At 39.4% G+C, this 5283-nt stretch overlaps 2 non-coding genes across 2 annotated transcripts; both read right to left on the bottom strand.

Annotated features, from left to right (window-relative positions):
- Positions 1 to 2099: 2099 nt before the first annotated feature.
- Positions 2100 to 2171, bottom strand: trnap-ugg. Its single transcript has one exon. It is a non-coding gene; the product is annotated as a tRNA-Pro (tRNA).
- Positions 2172 to 3325: 1154 nt separating this feature from the next.
- trnap-agg lies at positions 3326 to 3397 on the bottom strand. Its single transcript has one exon. It is a non-coding gene; the product is annotated as a tRNA-Pro (tRNA).
- Positions 3398 to 5283: the final 1886 nt, after the last annotated feature.

Here is a 5283-nt window from a genome sequence, read left to right on the forward strand (position 1 = left end):
TTCTCTTGTTTGTTTTTATTATTTTAAAAAGATGATTTTTGTTGTTTTAAAATCATGTAGTGAATTTGGCATTCCCCTAGACTTGAAAAATACTTGACTGTACTTCTTTACTAAAGTATTTCTTTGTAAGATTTGCACCTCACTCAAGTATTATTGTAATTGAACAGTTGCACACTAATTCAGTTACATTTCCAAGAGTAAAAATATACTTTTCACTCCTTACATTTAAATGTAAAACCTTCAAAATACTTTTTTTGTAGGACGTTGTGTAGGAAGTTAATTAATGTTGACCAGGTCCAGTTTAATTCGGTGGATTTGTTTTTGATGGAGGCTGAAAGATGTTGCATTGATATATAATCAGTGAGCATGTTTTTCCAGTACTTCATTATGTTTAAAACATCGTTTTTTTTTTCATTTGCCCTCATTACCCATAAATCTGTTTCCCTCAGAGGTAAGCTGCCTACAAATAAGCAGTGTCAGTATTATCAGCTATATTTATCCATTTCATTTGTAATGTTGAAGGTTTGTGAGTTCTGATGCACACAGTGGGGCAGCTTATTGTCACCTAAATTAATTCTAGTTCCATTTGAGTAAATGGAACAAACAAGGCTGTCTAATGGTGCAGTGTGTTTGTCCTCTTGGAGGAAAGTTGGATGGGTTTATCAAATGTTATGAAAAGGCAGTTTCGGGCTTGTGTGCGGCTGCTTGACCATGGAAGTCCAACCCATGGAGCTCCTGATGACCAGTTCTAGCCCTGATGCTGCTTCCAAAGGCAGTTTGGAACTCAGTAGTGATCTGTACTTTAAGCAGCTCTATTCTGTGAGCTTGTGTGGCCTCCTGCTTTGCGGCTGTTCAGTTGCTCCGAGACGTTTTGTCTTCTCAATAACTTACAGAAGGAGGTCAGTCTTCTCGTACTGCTGTTCCACTAGCATGTTTAGCTGCCACACCTTTTCCAGCTGTCGTCTTCAGAAATCTCTGATTAGATGGATCAAATACTTTACTGCTAGGTAAAGGGGAGGGGTGGAAATGTTTTCTGGTTGAAACTGCAGGTTTGTGCTGAACTTGGCAGGAAAGATCTCCAGGAGGAGGGTTGCTGACCTCTGCCTTAGACCAATGAGCTGTTTGCCTTTTAATAAAGGTGTTTATGAATGAGTTCATTTAAATCCAAAAGTCATAATTATGAGCTAGTAACTCTGAGCAAGTTATGAGAGGGAAACTTTCTCAGTATTATGAGATACTAATCATAATTGTAACTTCATTATGTTTAAAACATTTTTTTTTCATTGGCCCTAATTATCCATAGATATGTTTCCCTCAGAGGTAAGCTGCCTACAAATAAGCAGTGTCAGTATTATCAGCTATATTTACCCATTTCATTTGTAATGTTGAAGGTTTGTGTGAGTTCTGATGCACACAGTGGGGCAGCTTATTGTCACAGAGCTCACCTAAATTAATTCTAGTTCCATTTGAGTAAATGGAACAAACGAGGCTGTCTAATGGTGCAGTGTTTTTTTTTTTCCTCTTGGAGGAAAGTTGGATGGGTTTATTAAATGTTATGAAACAAGAAGTCATTTATAAAGTAGGTAAAGGGGAGGGGTGGAAATGTTTTCAGGTTGAAACTGCAGGTTTGTGCTGAACTTGGCAGGAAAGATCTCCAGGAGGAGGGTTGCTGACCTCTGCCTTAGACCAATGAGCTGTTTGCCTTTTAATAAAGGTGTTTATGAATGAGTTCATTTAAGTCCAAAAGTCATAATTATGAACTAGTAACTCTGAGCAAGTTATGAGAGGGAAACTTTCTCCATATTATGAGATACTAATCATAATTATGAGAAGTTCTAAATGGCTTAACTTTTTAAGTTACCAGTGGAAATCTGAAAACATTCACTTCAGTGGTTTGCTGAAATAGCCTAATAGCCATAGCTCCATTGCCTGTTTTAATGTTGTCTTTGCCTGATTCAGATTATGATGGGCTCATTTTCCTCATGAGGTGAATCTTGTCCATAGTGTGAAACACAATCTTTATGGGACAGGGAACCACTACTTTGATAACTTTTCCTACTGTGGCATTGCTGTGCAGTTACACTTTCCTGGCAAAATCAGGGCTCGTCCGGGATTTGAACCCGGGACCTCTCGCACCCAAAGCGAGAATCATACCCCTAGACCAACGAGCCTGTCGGGATGCACGCTCACAGACAGAAATTTACAGCTTCCACGTATCACACTGACCTGTTTTCAGACACAGATTCTTGTCATTTAGGCGCCATCTATCGGTGACTACTGAACCCTTTAGAAAGGCTCTTTTACTCCCCAGCAGTCGCTCCCAAATTCCAGTCGTGAGGACTCCATGCTGTCCCCGTTTTCTCTTCAGCTAACACCATCACCTACACTTATAAATTATCACGCCCTTAGTGAGCTGGGTTGTGAACTAGGACACAAACATATCGCTGTTGTCAGAAAAAAAACCTCGTATCTCCAAAATGGTAACTTTACAGGGGAAGGAAAAACCTACTTTACTTTTAATGTAAGTCAGTGGAACCAGACTTTTTTCCCCAAGTAATTTTGGGTCATTTCTTTTAATCCATTCATCGTGAAATTTACATACAATGTAAAGGACAACAGGCATTTTCAAATTATGTCAAAAACTGAAAAACGTAAAAACTGGAGATACAAGGTTTTGTTCTGACAACAGCGATATGCAGCCAAGATCCCCAGAACTGGGGCTGCAGCTCAACTCAGCCTCTGTAGCTCAGTGATTGTTTGCTCTAATCTCTATATTTCAACCTCTAATATAAGATACCCGTATTTGTCTGCATTGCTAGAAAAAAAAACAACATAGACCAACATGTCTGGTCACCTGCAAAACCATTATGCTTTTGAGACTGTAGTTGTGAAGTAGATGTGACGAGACAAACCTTTACCAAGGCTCCCATTTGGCCTGAGTAACGGCCTTCGATGAATATAGTACTAACACACTGTTAAAAAGTGGAACAGGGCAGAAGTTTATTTCAAGTTTTTCTGAGGTCTGAACTGATGTAAAATTTTGTTCATCTAAGCTATTTTTTTGCTTTGCATTCAAGATATTTATTTTAATTTAAAGCAGTTAATTTGCTTGTTATCATATGAAGTCATTTTTAGGTTGAACTGGAACCACTTTTAGAGTATGTTCTAAAGAACAAGAATTAACAAACATCCAGTTTTCACTTTTCCATTTGTTTTCTTGGGATACCTAGTATCCAACTATTATCTCTTCACAAGCTTTGCGCTGCTGTGCAGCTGTAGTAATAGGACTGTATTCACTGATGACAGACTTCTGGTCTCAAAATCTGGGCTCGTCCGGGATTTGAACCCGGGACCTCTCGCACCCTAAGCGAGAATCATACCCCTAGACCAACGAGCCACCTGTCACTTGGGCGCCCTCCGTCGGTGACTGGTAACACATAGGATACAGTTTGGACACACGGACTGTTGTATGTCTCCTAATCGTTTCCAGTGTCCTAGTGCGTCCTACTCTCCACATTTCTTTTACCATTACTGCACACCCAGGAATGACACGAATTTGAAATAGTCACGAATATGAAAAATTCCTTTTCCTTTCCTTTCTGTTTTAGAGCTCTATTTTAGAGTTTTCATATTATTATAAACAGTCTCTCTCTAATGGTTTCATTAAAAACATGCAAACCATTGTACACTGAGGCTACAGCTCACCATAGTCAATGCAGATTTTTCTAAAACAGTAGTTTTTCCAATGTAGTATTGTCTGGTTAGACTGTTAAAACTACATTACAACTGCAAGGGACATTGTCAATGTGCCTATTTAGAGGATTTTGTTTTTTACACTCTTAAAACGATGGTTCTTTAAGGGTTCTCTAGTAAGGTTCTATATAGCACCAAAATGGTTCTTCTACTGTTACAAGCTTGACATTGTAGCAATAGAAGAACCCTTTTAGGTGCTATATAGAATCATTTAAAAAAAGGTTTTATAAAGAATCACATACAACACTTTTCACCATGCAAAGAACCCTTTAAGCATTTAAACATGGTTCTTTGAGTGTTCATGGTTCTGTCTTTACTAACGAAACCTGGAAGAACCATCTTTTTTTAAGAGTGAACCATAACCACTCATATATATATATATATATATATATATATATATATATATATATATATATATATGTATATATATATATATATGTAAACAATATGCAGCCTTCCGACCCCATAGTCTTGCTGGGAGACTTCAATACTCATGTTGGCAATGAGTGGGAAACCTGGGTGGTGTGATTGGGAAGAATGGCCTGCTTGATCTAAGCCTGAATGGTGAATTGTAATTAGACTTCTGTGCTAGTCATGGATGATCCATGAAACACAAGGTGTTCGAGTGAAGAGAGGTGCTGAGCTGTCAACCAATCACCATGTGATGGTGAGTTGGATCAGATGGCAGGGAAGACTGGCAGTGAGAGCTGGTAGACCCAAGTGAATAGTGAGGGTGTGTTGGGAATGACTGTCAGAGGCCCCTGTTCGGAATGATTTTAACTCCCAACTCCAGGAAAACTTTTCTTATGTAACGGCGGAGGTTGGGGACATGGAGTTAGAATGGATCCTGTTCAAAGAAGAGGAGTTCCTAAAATAATGTTACTAGGTTTCAGACAGGCAGAGAATGGCTGCTGAACATTCACAAAGATGTATGTGGCATGCGCCTGTCCCCTTCGCGGGGACCCGCCCACCACTATCAAAAATCAATGAAGCTCTTGCGTGAGCAGAAGCTCCATAGCGAGCAGAAGGAACAGTGGAGTGTCAGGCTGATTTTCCTTGCGCGAGAGTGCGTCTCCTTCCGCGCGAGTAACTCTTGAGAGAGGTTTTCCTCATTTACAATTTTTTTAATTGGATTTGATGCCATATCATAGAGTCATTGACACTTCTCTGTGAGAGCAGAGCCTCCTTCAGTGTATTTGTTCGTTTGCGCAGCTGCTACACTCGGCTTATTTCACACGCTGTCAGCAGGTATCGGATAGTTAGTATCGGTGAATTTTCATGAGTACAAGAAAGTGAGCGCGGTATAGGCCCGATACCTGATACCAGTAACCATGCATCCCTAATATTCATAATGCATCTTATCCATGGTGACCATTTTGAAACGGATCCTTCACAACCTGCAATGTTCATAATCATGTGACATATTCAATGTTTGTTATTTTTAAATAGGTCATCTAACAGGTGAATTACATTTAGATTTAGATTAACATTAGATGCTAGTGGGCCGACTGGCATACCTTGAGAGCATCA

The sequence above is a fragment of the Colossoma macropomum genome, unplaced genomic scaffold (assembly GCF_904425465.1).
Source record: "Colossoma macropomum unplaced genomic scaffold, Colossoma_macropomum, whole genome shotgun sequence".
Taxonomy (NCBI): domain Eukaryota; kingdom Metazoa; phylum Chordata; class Actinopteri; order Characiformes; family Serrasalmidae; genus Colossoma; species Colossoma macropomum.